Genomic DNA, 20023 nt, shown 5'->3' with positions numbered 1-20023 from the left:
AGAAGTTGATCTTGGGTGGGGAGATGACTTGGGAGTCTGGTGGAGTCAGCAGCTATTGCTCAGCCAGACAGCGGAGAGAAATCGCAGGAAAGGTCGGAAAGCGCAGGAAATCCCGAAAAGACCGCAAAACCCTCTATTCAAGCGTGCAAGGTTTTAAAACAAAGAGGAACACTGTAGAATTCCTTACTAAAGTGAAGAAAGTAATATAGATTCAAAATTCAGAATGCCAGAAAGTTTTCAAGATCTAGAAGGACCCAATCAAGTTCAAAATTGGTCTATTTAGAGGAAGAGATTCCTAAGGTTTAAGATTGCTTCCCCACTCCATGCAAAGTCAAAAGTTGAACAGGTCAACACCCTTTTATATTCAGTAGATGTAATTGTCCGACAAGGGATCAACGAGGCTTCCGATAAATTTGAAGATGTCTTTCAAGCCTTTGACAAATATTTTAATCTTCGCAGCAATTAAATTTTGGAAAGGGCCAAATTTAATAAGTGGGCACAGAAGATAGGTGAATCTGTAGACTCCAATATTAATGATCTATATAGATTGGCAGAAGGTTGCAAATATGGCAAATTAAAGGCAGATCTAATCAGGGACAGGATAGTTGTCGGTACAGCAGATGAATCCTTGTTAGACCTGTTGCAATCCAAGGAAGACCTTACACTGGAAAAGGCCATTCAAATTGTAAGACAGGCTGATGTTCACTAACTGAATAGGGATATCCAACAAGGAGAAGACAAGCCATGCATGAGAAGTGGTCCAATGGCGATACAATTTGTTAAGCCAAAGCCAGGGAAACACTTCGTGGAACAGAAAAAAGCATATAGACGAGAAGGCGCATGGCACAGGAAAAACATGCCAACGTTGTGGAGCCAGGAAGGCTCACAGGTGAGAGCAGTGCAAGTAAAGCTGACTGTTTTAATTGTGGGGAAACTGGACACTATGGGAAGATGTGCCACAGCAAAATTTCTTAGCTTAAGGATACAGCCGACCTTCACTCAAAGAGCAGTGAATCAATTACAGCAATATTTGCAAGAGAAAGAGCCAGGTGAATTATTGGGAGAAATCAGTAACCCCGACCAAGATTTCTGGACTGCAGATATCTAAGTGAATGGAAACCTCATGAATTTTAAGCTTGACACAGGGGCTACTGTCACAGTATTGTCTGACCAAGAGCCATGGATTAGGAGACATTACCTGAAACTGACAGATATGGAGGTGCATGGTCCAGGCGGGATACAACTGAGTGTAAAAGGCAAACTTCAGGCAACTTTTCAGCTTAGAGGGAGACAACTGGTAGAGACCTTATATGTCTTACATAAGAATTTTCCTTACTGAGCAGAAATGCATGCTTAGAACTGCAGTTGATTAATAAATAGTCTCCCAAAGCTTTTTATAGGGCTCAGAAAACTAAAGACAGAGTACAGGATCACTCTGAAGGAAGGGGCCAAGCCAGTGTGTATACACACACCAAGAAGAATACCTCATCTGTTATTAACCAAAGTCCAAGAACAATAGGAGGAGATGACAACATTGGGCATTATCTCTCCAGTAACACTAACAACTGCATGGTGTTCAGCCATGTTTCCTATCCTAAAGCCAAATGGAACTCTACGAATGTGCATGGACTAAATGCAGCTCTACAAAGCAGTAGCCCGTGAGAGTCACCCAATGTCCACTTTGGATGAAAGTTTGACGAAACCCTCCCAGAGCATCATGTTTACAACTGCAATACCAATAGTGGGTTTTGGCAGGTACCCCTAGATAAAACCTCAAGGTTATTGACTACATTCATAACACCTTTTGGGTGGTTTTATTTTTAATAGGTTACTGTTTGTAATAACCTCCGCACCAGGGATTTTTCAATGATCAATGTTCAATGTCTTAGAAGGGCTCAAAGGAGTGATATGCCACATGGATGACATTCTGATACATGGATGATCAGTGGAGGAACATGACCAAAGAGTTGGAGAAGTTCTACAGAGACTTCAAGAAGCGGGACAACGTTAAACGAGAAGGCTGAACAAGGTATGTGGACTATTAAATCTTTACTCCTAGTTTATTGTTCAATGCTGTTAATGTGTGGATTATCACCTGCTGAATTACTAATGGGAAGGAAGCTAAGAACACAGCTTCCAGTATTGCCTTGACAATTAATTCCTAGATTGAAGACTCAAGACTACAAGAAAGTTTGAGAAAGAGAAAACTCCTACAGAAAGAAACAAATCCGGAATTATAATAGAAGATTTCGAGCGAGAAGCTTTCCCAAATAGGTCAAAATGGTCAAAAGGTTTGGATACGTGACCTGGAACGGGAAGGTACAGTAATCCATAAACATGAGGACTATCAACGATTTTATGTTATACGATCAACTGAAGGGAACATACGAAGGAATCAGAAGAATATTCTGCAAAAGCAACAGCCAGTAATCCATCTGCAAGATTCAGATGAAGATAAACAAACCCAAACTGAGCGAAATACTACAACCCGTAGGAATGGAAAATTAAATCAACAACCCAGACTTACTACGAAGACTATGGATTGTCCTAGATTACAACTAGATCGGGCAGAGTAGTCAAACCTCCGATGAGACTGAATCTGTAAAGTCAGAGACTTGGGAGGAGAGAGAATAGTAGAGAAGTCATAAATCTACATAGAAACATAGAAAATAGGAGGAGTAGTAGGCCATTCAGCCCATCGGGCCTGCTCTGCCATTGAAAAAAATCATGGCTGATCGTCTAATTCAGTACCCTGTTCCCGCTTTCTCCCCATATCCCTTGATCCCTTTGGCATTAAGAAATACATCTATCTCCTGCTTAAATATATTTAATGACTTGGCCTCCACTGCCTCTGGGGTAGAGAATTCCACAGGTTCACCACCCTCTGAGTGAAGAACTTTATCCTCATCTCAGTTCTAAATGGCATACCCCATATCCTGAGACTCCCCAGCCATCGGGAACATCCTTCCTGCATCTGCCTGTCTAGTCCTGTTAGAATTTTATAGGTTTCTATGAGATCCCCTCTCGTTCTTCCAAACTCTAGTGAATGCAGGCCTAGTCGACCCAATCTCTCCTCATACGTCAATCCTGCCATCCCAGGAATCAGCCTAGCACATCTTCTTTGCACTCCCTCCATGGCAAGAACATCCTTCCTCAGATGAGGAGACCAAAACTGCACACAGTTTGGAAAATGTTGGATAAAGGTTTGGGGGGGGAGGTGTAGTATAAGGATGTAAAGGGTTAATACAGAAGACAGTGAGAAAGACCCCTCCCACTGTAAGTGGAATGATGTAACAGTCACATGAGATAGGCTGGAGAAGAAGAAGAAGGGGCAGCACAGAGGATGCTAGCTTAGGTAGCTTGAGGAATGTTTACATAGTATAATGTAAATAATAAACAGTTCGGAGTTAACCTTTACCTGAGCCTGACACTTTCTCTAGATCGCGCTGCAACACTACTAATACAAAAACATGCAACAGACACCAGGATGACACCCAGCAGTGCCCTTCAGCGCCGTCCCTGCTGGAGTTTGTAGGATCAGTCGGAGGGCTCCTCTTCAGTATGGAGCAGGTGAGAGGCACTACATACCCATCATTGGTGCCCAGCTGTCCTCTGCCCAGTGGAAACCCAGACATTTGGCCACCCTTGGTCCAAATATGGACAAAGAGCTGTACTGAAGAGGTGAGGTGAGAGTGATTGCCCTAGATATCAAGGCAGCATTTGACCGAGTGTGGCATCCAGGAGCCCTAGCCAAACTGAAGTCAATGAGAATCATGGGGGAAACTCTCCTTTGGTTGGAGTCATACCTAGCACAAATTAAGATGGTTGTGGTTGTTGGAGGTCAATTATCTCAGTCTCAGGACATCACTGCAAGAGTTCCTCAGGGTAGTGCCCTCGACCTAACCATATTCAGCTGCTTCATCAATGGCCTTCCCTCTATCATAACGTCAAAAGTGGGGATGTTCGCTGAAGATTGCACAATGTTCAACACCATTTGCAATCCTCAGGTACTGACACAGTCTGTGTCCATATTCAGCAAGAGCTGGACAACATTCAGGCTTCGGCTGATAAGTGGTAAGTTACATTCACTCCACACAAGTGCCAGGAAATGACCATCTCCAACAAAAGAAAATCCAGCCATCTTCCCTTGATCCCAACTACATAACCCCAGCCACATTCTCTTCAGCCTCCTGCATAAAAGAACTGATTTCAGTACATGTTTTATTTAAAAAAGGCTTTGAAGTCTTCAGCCACATGGTGGGAGATTGGAGCAACCCCAAGGAATTTTGGGGCTATTGTGTTTTGGGTGCTTTTGGCCACATTCAGTCACTATGATTGACAACTGGTGTATACTCACAAGTAGCTACAGAAACTCTTAGAAATGAAGATTAGAGTAACTCAATATTGCATACAATAAAAGATCTTTCTTTGAAGTCTTCAATGTGCTGCCTAAGTTTCAGGATTTATGTTGCTAGTTTAAAACTCGATGGTATTAGAAATTTAGAACTTTCACAGTTACTGTCACAGTGCTAGCAATCCCATAGGCCTGCAGTATGATAGGGTTGGAATTGAAAGGTCCATTGGTCCTGCACGGCTGTCACACTGTTATTGAGGCGCAGCTAGACCTGTGACCTCTCTGTCTGATCTGCAGCTTCAGTCTGTTGTTCCCTGTATGCAGGGACAACATACTCAAGTGTCTGCTCTGGTTTTCCAGCCACTGCAGTTAGAGGACGGGTAGAATGCTGTTAAAAGTTTGCAGAAAACATAAGCAACCTACTTGGTTTTTGATATGAGTCCTCTTAATGAGAAATATGACAATCAGCTGTCTGTGGGAAAAAATATCATCTCTCACCTGCAAGAAGAGCGATGAGTTCCAGCAGAACAGTTATCAAATGAGAAGGAGATGCAGCAACATGTTCAGACTTACTGGTTTCATGTGTTCATTTGTAATCCTATACTTATCCTTTGAAATTAGCCATTTCCCCAACATTTCCCCTTTCCTAATCAATACCATGAGCGCTCGATTGTCAGAGGGCTTTGGTAACTCTAAAGAGATGCAGGACATTGTAGAAACAGTGAGCATTCCTTGATTTCCTGCCTCTGCACAACTGTGCCTGGTTCTTAATTATGATTTGAGGAATGCACTGCCCTCTCAAGGAGAGGAACTTTTCCTTTAATTATACGGTATTTTTCAGGCTCTTCCATAGAAATTTCACCAATCCACCCTGAACATTACTTAATGGGTTTATGATGCAGGTTCTGGAAGTATTTGATACCCAGGCCCAATTGTTTGTCCATAAATTGTTGCTATATCCACACTTTGAAACTATTATGATACCTTTGATATGTTGATAGTGTAGTCCAATCACCACTGGAAACTTTCTGCCACTATTTAAACATTATCTTCCCTTTTTTTTCTCCATTCGATAATAAATTCTATTGAAAGCAGAAGAGATAATCTGCCCCTTGACCTCTGAAGCTCTGTAATAAGACACTCAGAGATGTAAGAAAACAGCCTGAGGTGACTCATTGCACTGGTTTCCATCTCCTCGGTAAGGCGAAAGAGTCTCACCTCGGCCTGCCATCTCTCCGGACCCAGGCTAGATCAGGAAGTCACTGTACGTACAATTAAAGACATGAATTTGTAGACCAGTGCTGAATACGAACATACAAACATATGAATTAGGAGCAGGAGTAGGCCACTCGGCCCCACGAGCCTGCTCTGCCATTCAACAAGATCATGGCTGATCTGATTGTAACCTGAACTTCACATTCCCGCCTACCCCCATAACCTTTCACCCCCTCGCTTATCAAGAATCTATCTACCTCTGCCTTAAAAATATTCAAAGTGTCTGCTTCCACCACCTTTTACAGAAGAGAGTTCCAAAGATTCACAACCCTCTGAGAGAAAACATTTCTCCTCATCTCTGTCTTAAGTGGGCAACCTCTTAATTTTAAGCAGTGACCCCTAGTTCTAGATTCTCCCACAAGAGGAATGTTGCAGCCTGTCATTGCACTAACCCAATGAGTCACCCAGGACCCTTAATATTTTCATAATTGTGATGTAGTAATTCAAATGCAATCCTTAATCAGCCTAAATTGCAGCTAAAGGCTGAATTATGCTGCATTCCCTAATAGGATGGCAAATTACCTTTCTCATATTACTGAATGCAATAATTCAGAAGATGCTGCTCAGTTTAATCTATTGCTGTGATGATGTCTCACACTCAGTACAATCAGACTTCCTAGCTTTCACATTTAGTTGTGGATACAGCAGCATATAATTGGCCCAACAATCCAAAAAACAAATCATTCTGCACCAGGAAAGGTTAAAAGGGCACAGTCTTGATCAAAAAAGTGTTTGGCAAACCTCTATTACTTGATTGCCAAGTATTCAGAATGGTGACTCAATTTGTGTTGCAATGCGTCACTCAGTTACAAAAATATCATTGTACTGCTCCCACATAATGACGACAATGATCTATAACAGTTCTCTCCACCGCGGCCCAGTAATGCATTCATGTGGATTTGTAACTTCTTATTACCCAAGTTCATTTACTTTACTTCTTCCTCAGATCTCCCTATGGGACAGGCATGTCATTGGCAACTGAGAGTGGACAGACAGGTGCCCTGTCAATAGCATTCTTGAGCTGCCGTTAACAAGTAAGGGCACAAGCAAAGTGATTCACCATTCAATTTTGTCTCCCTCTGTTGGCTTCTGCTCATTACAACCATGATGGCGCATTTGCTGCAGTGCTGTTGAGTGGCTGGACGAAGGTTCACATGGTCAATTCTCCACGTGATCAGTGTCCCAGTCTGAGACATCCCACGAAAAGGAGGTGTCAATCAGAAAGCAGGCACTCTGCCACTGGGCGGAAGGATGAAAATTGGAGGACATGTGGTCCTAGGACCTTCTTTACCACATGGAATCAGCTACATAATTACATTGGCACAGATCTGGGAGCTGCATCTTGAGATGACAGATATTCAGCATCGGAGCTAAATCTCACTAAGATAAACCTGTGAGTAAGATAGCTACTTGCATGACTTGTTGGCTCACTGGATAGATACACTGCCTGGTGTGCTATTGAGCCACACTGATCAGGACGCATTCCCATTATAACAGTAACATCGATGCAAGCCGCTTCACACTGATGCTACAGACATCCAGTACACCAAATTCCCATCCACTTTAACACTTATCCATTTTCCTGCCATATAAATCGGGCAGTAATGACATGATGAGAACATTTACCCCTCCATTAACATCACCATTTATGCTGAGTCTCAGTCACACCAATAGAAAACTGGCATCCACACGTGCCTGACATTACCCTGAAGGTGAAATGGCCATGTTTATTCAATTCTAGGTGCTGTTGAAACCATAGTATTGAGATTTTTGCTGCTTTTGTCTCTCCCAACCGTACCCCCACCCGTCACCAACTACTTTGGCGGGTTTTCCCATTCTAAATTACCTTTTAACTTTTCTTCTTGGAAAAAGAGGAGGAGCAACAGAAGGAGGCCAAGCTGTTGAGCTTACATTGCAAGAACATGGCCCCCACACATCAGTACCCCTACACCAGAGCAGATTGGCAGAGGGGCTTCACTGTACAAAGGAAGCTGTCATGTCACATGCTGCCAGCTGACTTTCAGCCCACCTCCACCATATACACTGCTCAACCAGTGCTGTTGCGGTCATTACTGCACCCAACATCTATGCCATGCAGCCATTTCAGTTACCACTGGGGATCTCTGGCATGTAAGACAACAGCTGTGTAGATGCATCAAACAATTAATAGGAACATAAGGAACAGGAGTAGGCCAATTTAGCCCCTTGCTCCTGTTGCAGCATTCTGTGAGATCATGGTGGAACTGTAACCTAACTCCACATACCCACCTTGGCCTCATATCCCTTTACACCTTTGGATGACAAGAATCTATCAATCCAGGTTTAAAACTTAAAATTGATCTAGCATCGATTGCTATTTGCGAAAGAGTTTCAAACTTCTACCATCCTTTACATATAGAAGTGTTTCCTAATTTCACTCCTGAAAGTTCTGGCTGAAATTTTTAGATTATTCCCACTAATCCTAGACTCGCCAACCAGTGGAAAAAGCTTCTTGCTATCTGCCCTATCTATTGCCCTTAATATCTTGAAAACTTCAATCAAATCACCCTTTAACCTTTAAATTCCAAGGAACACAGCCCTAGTTTGTGCAATGTCTGCTCATAATTTAACCTCAGGAGGTCAGGTATAATTCTGGTAAACTTACACTGCACTCCCTCCAACGTCAATATATCCTTTCTAAAGCGTGATTCCCAGAACTGCTCATTGTACTCCAGGTGTGGTCTAAACCAGGGCTTTGTATAGCTGAGGCATGACTTCTAACCCCTTATATTCTTGTCTTCAAGATATTAAGCCCAGCATTTCATGCGGGCTCTCTCTGATCAGTGAAAAGTTTTCAAGGTGTTCAGTCACACAAATTTTAATAATAGACTCTAGTAATTTCCCCATAACTTATGTTAAGCTAACAGGTCTATAATTATCAGTTTTTCCTCTCTCACCTTTCTAAAATCGAAGATCGACATGTGCAATTTTCCAATCTTAAGTACCGGTTCCCAAATCAAGAGAACTTTGGAAGATTATAGTTAGGACATCTGCAATATTACATACGAATTAGGAGCAGGAGTAGGCCACTCAGCCCCTCGAGCCTGCTCCATCATTCAATAAGACCATGGCTGATTTGATTGTAACCTCAACTCCACATTCCCGCCTACCCCCAATAACCTTTCACCTCCTTGCTTATCAAGAATCTATCTACCTCTGCCTTAAACATATTCAAAGACTCTGCTTCCACTGCTTTTTGAGGAAAAGAATTCCAAAGACTCACAACCCTCTGAGAGAAAAAATTTCTCCTCACCTCTGTCTTAAATGGGCGACCCCTTATTTTTAAACAGTGACCCCAAGTTCTAGATTCTCCCACAAGAGGAAACATTTTTTCCACATCCACCCTGTCAAGACTCCTCAGAATCTTATATGTTTCAATCAAGTAACCTCTCATTCTTCTAAACTCCAGTGGATACAAGCCTAGCTTGTCCAACATTTCCTCATAAGACAACCTGCCCATTCCAGGTATTAGTCTAGTAAACCTTCTCTGAACTGCTTCCAATGCATTTACATCCTTCCTTAAATAAGGAGACCAATACTATACACAGTACTCCAGATGTGGTCTCACCAATGCCCTGTATAGCTGAAACATAATATCTCCACTTTTGTATTTAATTCCCCTCGCAATAAATGATAACATTCTATTAGCTTTCCTAATTACTTGTTGAGCCTACATACTAACCTTTTGCGATTCATGCACTAGGACACTCAGATCCCTCTGGATCTCACAGCTCTGCAATCTCTCACCATTTAGATAATAAGCTTCTTTTTTATTCTTCCTGCCAAAATGGACAATTTCACATTTTCCCACATTATACTCCATTTGCCAGATTTTTGCCCACTCACTTAACCTATCTATATCCCTTTGCAACCTCCTCATGTCCTCATCACAACTTACTTTCCTACCTATCTTTGTGTCATCAGCAAATTTAGCAACCATACCTTCAGTCCCTTCACCCAAGTCATTTATGTAAGTTGTAAAAAGTTGAGGCCTAGTTCCTTTAAAATCCTGGATGGAAACTAGCTGGTCCTGGGCACTTGCTACTCTTTAGTGCCATTATTTTCTTCATTACTGTTATTTTGCTTATGTTAATTTTGGTGAGTCCCTGTCCCTGATTCAATATTAGTTTTATTGAGGTTTTCGGCATGCTGATCTCTTCCTCTACTGTAAATACTGATGCAAAGTAATTATTCAATATGCCCACCATTTCCTTATTTTCATTGACAATATCAGCTGTCAAGTGGCCCACATTGCTCCTGAAAACCCGATTTTTCCTCATATAACTGCAAAAATGTTTTGTGTTGATTTTGATACCCTTTGCAAGTTTCTTTTCATACTCCATATTTGTAGTTGTCACTACTTGTCATCCTTTTCTGCACTTTGTACCTTTCCCATTCGCCAGGATCTGTGCTATTTTTTGGATTTTTGTATGCTTTTCTTTGAGTTTTACGCTGTCGCTTAGCTGTTTAGTCATCCATGGCTGTCTTTTTTGGCAGGTGGAGCTCTTGCTGCTTGGGAGTATAAACTGGCTCTGTATCACATTAAATCATAGTTTTCAACACCTCCCAGTGATCTTCTGTTTTTTTAACCCATCAACAGATTTGCCTAGTCTCTGTCTCATCACATTGAAGCCAGGCTTACCATTCCATTAGGAAAGAAAGACTCTATGAGAATGATGCACCATCCGTGGCTAACTAAGGAAGCTAACGATGATATCAAATTGAAAGAAAAGGCTTACAATGCTGCAAAGATTAGTGGCGGGCCAGAAGATTGGGAAAAATTTAGAAACCAGCAAAGGATGACTAGAAAATAATAAAGAGGGAGAAATTAGAGTATGAGAGTAAATTAGCAAGAAATCTAAAAACAGATAGCAAAAGTTTCTACAAATATATAAAAAGGAAGAGAAAAAACTGGTGTTGGTCCCTTAGAGGTTGAGATTCAGGAATTACTAATGGGAAACAAGGAAATGGCAGAGACTTTGAGCAAGCAGTCTGTATCTGTCTTCACAGTAGAAGGCACAAAAAGCATCCCAAGAATAGTAGAAAATCAAGAGGAAGAACGAAGAGAGAAACTTAAAACAACCACTATCACTAGAGAAAAAGTATGAGGAAAACTAATGGGACTAAAGGCTGACAAGTTCCCTGGACCTGATTGCCTGCATCCTAGGGTCTTAAAAGAAGTGGCTGCAGAGGTAGTGGATGCATTGGTTGTAATCTTCCAAAATTCCCTAAATTCTGGAAAGTTCCCAGCAGATTAGAAAACCGCAAATGTATCATCTCTGTTCAAGAAAGGAGGGAGACAGTTAGGCCAGTTATCCTAACATCTGTCATAGGGATAATACTAGAATCAATTATTAAGGAAATAGTAGCAGGACATTTAGAAAATCATAATGCAATCAGGCAGAGTCAACATGGTTTTATGAAAGGGAAATCATGTTTGACAAATTTATTAGAGTTCTTTGAGGATGTAACAAGCAGGGTGGATAAAGGGGAACCAGTAGATTTGTGTACTTGGATTTTCGGAAGGCATTCAATAAGGTGCCACATCAAAGGTTGCTACACAAGATAAGAGCTCATGGTGTTGGGGACAATATATTAGCATGGATAGAGGATTGGCTAACTAACTGGAAACAGAGTAGGGATAAATGGGACATTTTCAGGTTGGCAAACTGTAACTAGTGAGGTACCACAGGGATCAATGCTGGGGCCTCACCTATTTACAATCTATATTAATGACTTAGATGAAGGGACCGAGTGTACTGTAGCTAAATTAGCTGACGATACAAAGATAGGTAGGAAAGCAAGTTGTGAGGAAGACAAAGTGTCTGCAAAGAGACATAGATAGGTTAAGTGAGTGGGCAAAAACTTGGTAGATATATTTTTTTTTATTTAGAGATACAGCACTAAAACAGGCCCTTCGGCCCACCGAGTCTGTGCTGACCAACAACCACCCATTTATACTAACCCTACAGTAATCCCATATTCCCTATCACCTCCCTACACTAGGGGCAATTTACAACGGCCAATTTACCTATCACCTGCAAGTCTTTGGATGTGGGAGGAAACCGGAGCACCCGGCGAAAACCCACGCAGACACAGGGAGAACTTGCAAACTCTGCACAGGCAGCACCCAGAATCGAACCCGGGTCCCTGGAGCTGTGAGTCTGCAATGCTAACCACTGCGCCACTGTGCCGCCCATAATGGAGTATAATGTGGAAAAATGTGAGGTTGTCCACTTGGTGGGAAGAATAGAAAAGCTGAATATTATTTTCATGGAAAATTCTGTGGTACAGAGGGATCTGGGTGTCCTTGTACGTGAATTACAAGAGGTTAGCATGCAGTACAGCAAGTAATTAGGAAGGCAAATGGAATGCTGGCATTTATTGCAAGGGGGTGGGGTATTAAAGTAGGCAAGTCATGCTACAACTGTATAGGGCATTGGTGAGACCGTACCGAGAGTACTGCATACAGTTTTGGTCTCCTTATTTAAAGAGGGATATACTTGCATTGGAAGCAGTTCAGAGAAGGTTCACTAGGCTAATTCTTGGGATGAAGGGGTTGTCTTATGAGGAAATGTTGAGCAAGTTGGGCCTGTACTTATTGGAGTTTGGAAATGAGAGATGATCTTATTGAAACATATAAAATTCTGAGTGGACTTGATAGGGTAGATGCTGAGCAAATGTTTCCCCTTGTAGAGGATCCTAGAACTAGGGGGCACAGTTGCAAAATAAGGGGTTTCCCTTTCAACGGCAGAGATGAGGAAGAATTACTTCTCTCAAAGGGTCGTTAATCTTTGGAATTCTCTTTCCCAGAGAGCAGTGAAGGTTGGGTCATTGAGTACATTCAAGGCTGAATTAAATAGATTTTTGATCGACAAGGGAGTCAAGGATTATGGGAGGCTGGCAGGAAAGTGGAGTCAAGGTCACAATCAGACCAGCCATGATCTTATTGAACGTCGGAGCAGGTTCGAGGGGTCTTCTCCTGCTCCTATTTCTTACGATCTTCAATCTAAATTCTTTGTAGCTGTTTCGCGTTTCTCCCTTTCAAGCACTATGTTGAATTCAATCACGTTAAGCTTGCTGTTAGATAAATGTCCACACACAGTTAGATTGTTAATTAAATCTGGGGCGGCACAGTGGTGCAGTGGTTAGCACCGCAGCCTCACAGCTCCAGCGACCCGGGTTCAATTCTGGGTACTGCCTGTGTGGAGTTTGCAAGTTCTCCCTGTGTCTGCGTGGGTTTCCTCCGGGTGCTCCGGTTTCCTCCCACATGCCAAAAGACTTGCGGGTTGATAGGTAAATTGGCCATTATAAATTGCCCCCAGTATAGGTAGGTGGTAGGGAAATATAGGGACAGGTGGGGATGTGGTAGGAATATGGGATTAGTGTAGGATTAGTATAAATGGGTGGTTAATGGTCGGCACAGACTCAGTGGGCCGAAGGGCCTGTTTCAGTGCTGTATCTCTAAAAAAAATCTAAATCTAATATAGCATGCCCTATTGTTGGTTCTGGGACATATTGTGGCAGAAAACTATCCCAGAAACACTCAAGGGGACATTGTTCCCTAGAGCCAATAATTTAATTCCTTCCCCATGAATAACCGGCCCCAACATGGCAAAGCACTTTAATTTTATGGAGTCACAGATTTTAACAAGGTTCTAATGAGTCACAAAGATGTGACCAGCTCCTTTTACCTGGCCTGATGTGGTAGGATCATTAAACATTTTTCCAGCAACACGAATGGTGTGTAAATGGAACAATTCAAATAAAAATTAATAAAAGTGTATTTCTACAAGATCACAATGTTTGCACCGCCTTTCAGCAGCCATGTTCTTGTTGGTTTCACCACCTCCCAGCCAAGAGCTTCCCAATGAGTGATATCATGACCTCCAGAAATACGCTGCCTCTGATGGATACACAAGTAATCACATAAGCACAACAGTAAGAACAAAGTTATTTCTTGCCTCTGTTTTCTCCGCTCTTCTCATAAAGGTACTGATACCTGCTGAGGGACAGCTTAGCAGGCATTAGTTGCCTTATGGGCAACTCATCCAACCAGCAATACTTCATGTGTAAGTCTGCACGTTCGGTGGATGGCAGGTTATTTTCAACACTCAGTGAAGCCACAATACGCCGCAAGTACCAGAGGGCTTTCTGCGTGATTTAATTACTGTAATTTTTCTCAACACTATGGAGATGGACACGAAGGTTAGCAACAAGTAAACAAAGTGTTGGCAGACAACAGCTCCCCAATCAGCGTCACCTTCTGTCCAATTATCTGGTTATGCACATGTGAGATTTGAAGCCACAATTCAGACCAGTATCTCAGAAGTATGAGCCAGTTGTCAAATCATACCATTTCCTGATTCATAGACGATTTGTTCATTTGGCCGAGCTCTTCTGTAATCTCTCGACAGCTCTATCCATCACTAGCTGGTTGACATATTCTAAACGCTAGGCTTGGCCAGAAAGCTGGCCCTGGCATACTGTTAGCTGACGGAGCTACAGGCACAGCACACGATGATTATGAAGTGTTTATTAGGCAAGCTAGAGACTGAAAGGGGGCCTGTGATGTAGAGTCTGTCAAAAGGAGCTCAGTTAGGTGATAAGTGACAGAAATAGATTACTTAAACCCTAGGCTTCCAGTAACAGATGACTTTCAGTCTGTTTTTTACTATATTATTATGATGGTGAAATTGTGAGTCTGTTGGTCCACACTAACCTGAATCCCATAGGAAATCAGACCTGAATTTAAATCAACCTGCCCTGAATTAACTCACTTTACTTCAATTTGTTTCCTTGCCTTGCACTGCTGCTATCTGAAGCTACTGGAAAGCAGTCAACCCTTTGAGTACTGGAGCAATGTTTTTGCACCATATTTAAACTATAATGAAGAAACAGATCCCTTTGGGGCAGGAAGTACAGCTTCTATTTTCCAACTAAATTTCCATAGGAGGGAATGTGCATTGAAGCAAGATCTGACCACATTGTAATCAAAAATTAAGTAATTTGGGACCCATTTGCAATAAGCAGCTTTCAGTTTTGTTGTGTTTGAAACAAAAATGCTAAGCATGACCCTTTCTTTGTGGCTGGGATAGGCAATCTCGCAATTTTGTGCGAGAATGCATAACAGGCAAAAGCGATTTGGCAATCTGTGTTACAGCTCTCCTGACTTGCATTCCCATCATTATGAAGATGCTTCTATATTTTTTGTTAAGTATTTTTTTTTGAGGACTCATATTTAAATTGTGGCGATGGACTCATTGGAAAGCTGAAGATTTCATAAATGCTGGACTTTGCTTTGTTGTTGACGGTTCACTGAAAAGACACTGAGATGTTGTTTGCAAACAACCTTTGCTAGAAATCATGTAATTTGGGCTTAGTAAACAACAGAAATCTTAGTGACCTGGGGAAGATGTTTACAGAGAAGCCACATATTAAGGTTTATGGAGGTCAGGAGGTTGACTTTCTGTTTGGGGTGTGAACTGTTTTGAAGACCGTTGGAGATAAACTTGGCAAGCAAAATACACCCAGCTCACCTCTTTCTCGACCTCTTTGAAGAAACCCTGCAAAGATCCAGTGTGGGAGAGCCAAAATCCCTGGTGCTGCATCTCTCCTGAGAAAGTGGAAAATCCTGCCAGATTAATTCTCAACGCCGCCTAAAAAGAACTGCTTCAGAAAAGATCTCAGTGACTCATCTCCATATACCCAGTTGTCAGACCAAAAGGGTCAACTGACCACCTTCCATATCTTTTTTTTCTCCAAGAATTAGCAAGCAATAGGCCAAAGTATTCTTTTTTTTTGTCTTTTTTAGTAACAGATCTCTGCAGAGAATTTCTGTATTTTTTTGGTGTGTGTGAGGAATTTAAAAAGGGAATGTTCATATTTCAATCAGTGTGCTAATGCTTTGCTTCATTGCTGGATAAGTCTTGTTTGATAATAAACTGATAATTTTGTTGTTTATTAAAGAAACCTGGTTGGTGTATTTTATTCTGGGATAATGAGTGGAGTATATAATTGACCGAATTGGTAACTGGGTAAACATTTTTAAAATATATGTTGTGACCTGCGGAGAAGTGAGACTAGAAAAGAGGGTGCACTCCTCCCACCTCGGTCGTCACACAATTGAAGTCAAAATTACCCCCTTTGTTTCTTTCTCTCATGAGAAGTTTCTGTCTGGAGCCAAGCAATCGAGTATTTTTGTTTTACTTCTGCCATTCCAATGGACACAAGGAGTTCTTATGCTCAGCATGCACTGCATCATTCAAAAGGGAACTTATTAATGACAGCAGCTTGCATTTCGACAGCGCCTTTAACATAGGAAGCATAACACATCCCGAGGTACTTCACCAAAGCGTAATCGGGCAAGGTTTGATACCAAGCTGCACAAGGAGATATTAGGACAAAGCTTGGTCAAACAGGGGTGTTTTAAGGAGTTACTTAAAGGAGGAGAGAGAGAGGCAGAGAGGTTTAGGGAGATGATTCAAGGGCTTAGGACCTAAGCAGCTGAAGGCATGATTGCCAATGGTGGAACAAAGGAAATTGGGGAGGCACAAAAGGCCAGAATTGGAGGAATATTGAAAAGGAAAAAAATTGTAGGGATATGGGGAAAGAGCAGAGGGATGGAACTAATTCAAAGAGCCAGCACAAGCACGATAGGCTGATTGGTCTCTTTCTGTGCTGTATGATTCTACAGTGTATAGCTTAAGAACCAGCTAGAACTCTCTTGCAATAAGGTTCAAAGTCATTCAATAACCAGAGGCCAATTAGTTGATATAAACAGCACAAAGACCAACTATGCAGCTGCTCTATCATCTACAGTCATGAAGCAGGAACACAGATCATGAAATACCCGGTTTGCAGAGGAGTCATGGAAAGATGGTAAGTCTGTGAGGGCCTGGCAATATGCTCTTTTCAGGATAGAAAGGACAACTCACTAACAAACAGAAGGTACACAATGCATTGGGGCAATCTCACAGGAGATGAAGCCCTTCACACATGGAAGGGCCTGAAGAAAAGTGGTGAAAGTAACATGAACCTGCCATAAATGGGTTTCAAGGGAAGTTCCAGCTATCAGGTGTGTTTACCTTATCTACATATTTTGCCTGCAATGTGATGAAAGTTCAAGCACAAAGGAAACTAATAAAGACTGTTGACTGAGTATTAGAGCAAGGCCATATAACAGAAACGTATGCAGCTACAGATGAGAATATCTGATGACTAACTTGCTGTTTGTAGTATACATTAATGATTTAGACGTGAATATAGGAGGTATGTTCACAGATGACACGAAAATTGGTGATGTCGTAAATAGTGAGGAGGAAAGCCTTAGATTATAGGACAATATAGATGGGCTGGTAAGATGGGCGGAGCAGTCGCAAATGGAATTTAATTCTGAGAAGTGTGAGGTGATGCATTTTGACAGGACTATCAAGGCAAGGGAATGGATGGTAGGACCCTAGGAAGTACAGAGGGTCAGAGGGACCTTGGTGTACTTGTCCATAGATCACTGAAGGCAGCAGCTCAGGTAGATAAGGTGGTTAGAAAGGCATATGGGATGCTTGCCTTCATTAGCCAAGACATAGAATATAAGAACAGGGAGGTTATGATGGAACTGTATAAAACACTAGTTAGGCGACAGCTGGAGTACTGTGTACAGTTCTGGTCGTCACACTAAAGGAAGGGTGTGATTGCACTGGAGAGGGTGCAGAGAAAATTCACCAGGATCTTGCCTGGGCTGGAGCATTTCAACTATGGAGAGAGACTGGATAGGCTAGTGTTGTTTTCCTTAGAGCAGAGAAGCTGAGGGGGGACCTGATTGAGGTATACAAAATTATGAGGGGCATAGATAGGGTAGATAGGAAGAAATTTTTTCCCGCAGTGGAGGTGTCAATAAGCAGGGGGCATAGATTTAAGGTAAGGGGCAGGAGGTTTAGAGGGGATTTGAGGACAAATCTTTTCACCCAGAGGGTGGTTGGAATCTGGAAAGCACTGCCTGAAGGGGTGGTAGAGGCAGGAACCCTCACAACATTTAAGAAGTATTTAGATGAGCACTTGAAACACCGTAGCATACATGGCTACGAGCCAAGTGCTGGAAAATAGGATTAGAATAGATAGGTGCTTGATGGCAGGCAAGGACACGATGGACCGAAGGTCCTGTTTCTGTGCTGTATAACTCTATGACTCTACTGCAAACTTGGAACTGACAGTGCAATTGTAGTCATTCAGCTGGCGAGGTCATATATACAGTCACTATTCCAGCTTCTCACTCCATGATGTCTGCTTATTCAATATATGTTATCCTCCTCCTTGCAGCAAATCAAATAGGTGGACCTATTTCACAACACGTGGCAGCATTTACTAGGTAACTACCCTTACTTTGCTTAAGGAGGTAACCATGGAGTCGATAGTCTCAGAAACTATAGAAGGCCTGGGTACTGCACAAACTGGAGAAACTAGTTAAATTATGAGTACAGGTTGCACAGACGAGGCTTGAATTCCCTTGAGTATAGAAGATTACAGGGTGATCTAATTGAGGTGTTTAAGATAATAAGAAGAAACAATTTTTCTGGTGGAAGAGTCCAGAACAAGAGGGCACAGACTTAAAATTAGAGCTAGGCCATGCAGGAATAATATCAAGGAGCAGTGTTTCACACAGTGTAGTGGAAATCTGGAACTCTCTTCCCCCTAGAAGCTGGGGGGCTCAATTGACAATTTCAAAAAGGAGACTGATAGATTTTTGTTAGGCAAAGATTTTGTTCTATTCATTCGGGGGATGTGGGCGTCGCTGGCTATGCCAGCATTTATTGCCCATCCCTAATTGCCCTTGAGAAGGTAGTGGTGAGCTGCTTTCGTGAACGGCTGCAGTCCATGGGGTGTAAGTACATCAACAGTGCTGTGAGGATCATAGGAGCAGGAGTAGGCCATTCTGCCCATTGAGCCTGCTTCACCATTCAATATGATCATAGCTGATCATCCATTTCAATGCCTTTTATCCACACTATCCTCATACCCCTTTATGTCATTGGTATTTAGAAATCTGTCAATCTCTACTTTAAACGCACTCAATGACTGAGCTTCCACAGCCCTCTGGGGTAGAGAATTCCCAAGATTCACAACCCTCTGAGTAAAGAAATTTCTCCTCATCTCCTGTCCTAAGTGGCTTCCCCCTTATTTTGAAATTGTGTTCCCTGGTTCCAGACTCCCCAAGCAAGGGAAACATCTAACCTGCAGATCCCTTTAAGTCTGATGAAGAGTCACTGACCTGAAACATTAACTCTGCTTCTCTCTCCACAGATGCTGCCAGACCTGCTGAGTATTTCTTGTCTTTAATTCAGATTTCCAGCATCTGCATTATTTTATTTACTTATTGATACAGCACTGAAACAGGCCCTTCGGCCCACCGAGTCTGTGCTGACCATGAACCATCCATTTATACTAATCCTACATTAATCCCATATTCCGACCACATCCCCACCTTCCCTCAATTCCCCTACCATCTAATTACACTAGGGGCAATTTATAATGGCCAATTTACCTATCAACCTGCAAGTCTTTGGCTGTGGGAGGAAACCAGAGCACCCGGCGAAAACCCACGTGGTCACAGGGAGAACTTGCAAACTCCACACAGGCAGTATCCAGGATCGAACCCGAGTCACTGGAGCTGTGAGGCTGCGGTGCTAACCACTGCACCACTGTGCCGCCCTAACCACTGCGCTACTGTGCCACCCTTGCTTTTATTACCTTTAAGTATTTTGTAGGTTTCAATTAGATCGTCTCTCATTCTTTGAAACTCTAGAGAATACAAGCCCAGTTTCCCCAATCTCTCTTCATAGGACAGTCCCGCCATCCCGGGAACAAGTCTCGTGAACCTTCGTTGCACTCCCTCTATGGCAATAATATCCTTCCAAAGGTAGTGGGACCAAAACTGCACACAGTACTCCAGGTGCAATCTAACCAAGGTTCTATACAAGGTTCTGTTAAGGAGGGAGTTCTGGGATTTTGACCCAGCAACAGTGAAGGAACAGCAATATAGTTCCAAGTTAGGATGGTGTATGGCTTGGAGGCGAACTTGCAGGTGGTGGTATTCCTATGCATCTGCTGCCCTTGTCCTTCTAGGTGGTAGAGGTCATGGTTTGGAAGGTGCTGTCGAAGGAGCCTTGGTGAGTTGATGCAGTGCATCTTATAGATGGTACACGCTGCTGCCACTGTGAGTCATTGGTGGAGGGAGTGAATGTTAGAGATTGCGGATGGGGTGACAATCAAGGGGTGGCTTTTTTTTGGATAGTATCGAGCTTCTTGAGTGTTGTTGGATTTGCGCTCATCCAGGCAAGTGGAGAGTATTCTATCACACTC

Source organism: Heterodontus francisci, chromosome 26, assembly GCF_036365525.1.
Source record: "Heterodontus francisci isolate sHetFra1 chromosome 26, sHetFra1.hap1, whole genome shotgun sequence".
Lineage (NCBI taxonomy): Eukaryota > Metazoa > Chordata > Chondrichthyes > Heterodontiformes > Heterodontidae > Heterodontus > Heterodontus francisci.
Note: the sequence above shows the minus strand (reverse complement) of the source record.